This window comes from Wasmannia auropunctata, unplaced genomic scaffold (genome assembly GCF_000956235.1).
Source record: "Wasmannia auropunctata unplaced genomic scaffold, wasmannia.A_1.0 LD335514.1, whole genome shotgun sequence".
In the NCBI taxonomy this organism is placed as follows: Eukaryota; Metazoa; Arthropoda; class Insecta; order Hymenoptera; family Formicidae; genus Wasmannia; species Wasmannia auropunctata.
Window position 1 is genome coordinate 523,599 of NW_012027376.1, and position 1,700 is coordinate 525,298.

General features: G+C 40.4%; 2 protein-coding genes across 4 annotated transcripts in view; one reads left to right on the forward strand and one right to left on the reverse strand.

The window, feature by feature from the left end:
* LOC105456876 (tyrosine-protein kinase transmembrane receptor Ror) overlaps positions 1–1,700 on the forward strand; it is a 243,908-nt gene that overhangs the window by 59,774 nt on the left and 182,434 nt on the right. The gene's annotated exons all lie outside the window — the stretch shown is intronic.
* The window catches only part of LOC105456879, a 21,092-nt gene that overhangs the window by 13,631 nt on the left and 5,761 nt on the right, over positions 1–1,700 (reverse strand). The window lies entirely within an intron of this gene.

Consider the following 1,700-nt stretch of genomic DNA (forward strand, 5'->3'; position numbering starts at 1 on the left):
AGAGAGAGAGAGAGAGAGAGAGCTCTACACGTGCTTTGAAAATATTGTTGCTAGTTTATCGCGCCAACGTAAACGACATAGGTATATACTGTCGTCGGCACATATATTATGCTATATACATCTACGTAGAATACTGCACTTTGGGTAGCGGTGCCAGAGTGTATCGAATCCCGTGGCTTGTATTCATTAATTACAATCCTGTCGTCGAATCACAGAATGCCCGTAATCATCAATTTTAATGCTAACTACAGATTCTTTGATCAGCTTAGAGTTTTTGTTGAGGAGATTAATTATTTTGCAATTGTTTAACATGTATAGCAATAATTAATTATTTAATTATGATATATTTTTATGGCTAAAATGTTTCATATTGATGAACCTTGATAATGGAGTAAGACGTATAACTCGTTGCTATCCTGAGCGAGGTAGCGCGGAATCCTAGAAATATGGTCTCATATATTTGATAAATTACTACAATATCTCACTGCACGCAGTGATTCTGCTTTTCGCAGAAAGTAATGGCGATGCGTATCATATTTTACAAGTAATGCGTGTTTATACGCCCAGCGAATTAATGACGAGCACGCGGGAGTTTTAATTTTCGAGTTTTAATTTCTGCCTCGCGGCAGCGAGAAATATGTCGCATACTTAGACAAAACCGTTTGCGTGAAAAGTCCAGAGGATCTCGTAAAGAGTCACTCCAGCCGGTGGTGTTATAAAACCTGTCTTTGACTCGCCGTGGGATTCAATATCGCTGCGAGAATGATAATACGGCCGTCTTCGCGAATGTGTCTAGCACGTCGTCCTTTACGAGGACTCCCCCCCCGCTCGCGGAAGAATTCCTTGCCGCGCGAGTTTGCCGTTATGACAAACTGATATCTCCCTGCAGCTATTGCGAGGCGGCTACAGCGAGAGTGAAGCGCAGCTCAAGTAGATTCTATCAGTGAAAATCGCATCTACCTGTGTGCGCCGTAGACATTATCGCGCTTCCCTTTTTACGGCGGATGAAGGGTTGGGTCGGCGGCAAGCAGATGAGGTTGGGAGGGGGAGCAGGGTGTATTAAAAACTTTTTTCATAAAATATCTTGCGCCGAGTAAGTGCCACGCTCAGAGAGAGAGGAAAGAGAGACAGAAAGAGCCGCCCTTTGCTGGTCTCGTTCACGTTATTGACGTTCCCCGAATTTAAACGCTTGCTTATTCGATGTTTATACCGCCTGCATTGTTTTGGTCGTTGTACAGAGTACATCGCGGAATGCGTTTTACAGTTCGCAACGTCGGAGCGTAAGTATATCGTTTCTTAAATGTGTTTCTTGTGTGTGATATTAGATATGTGCACTTAGAATTATATTTAAAAAATTGTAATTGTATCTTTAGTCCTTAATTTCGAAGTATTAATCTCTGTTTTATATAATTGATTGAAACTTAAGAAATGGGGAAAATTTAAAGGATAATTTAAGTTGCATAAAATAAATATTAATGATGAATTCTTTGTGATACAATCGTTTACAGACAGAGATCAAACTTTTTTTCATTTGTGGTTAATGAATATCACTCAGCAGTGACCAAACCACCATGCGCGGATCGTAAAAGAAACAAAACATTAGAAAGTTATTTGAAAAATCATCTCGTCCATCGCCAGGATGGCACGCTAAGAGTTAAAGGGTTAAACTGTCTTAGTAAAGGCCTTCACACATAAAATCC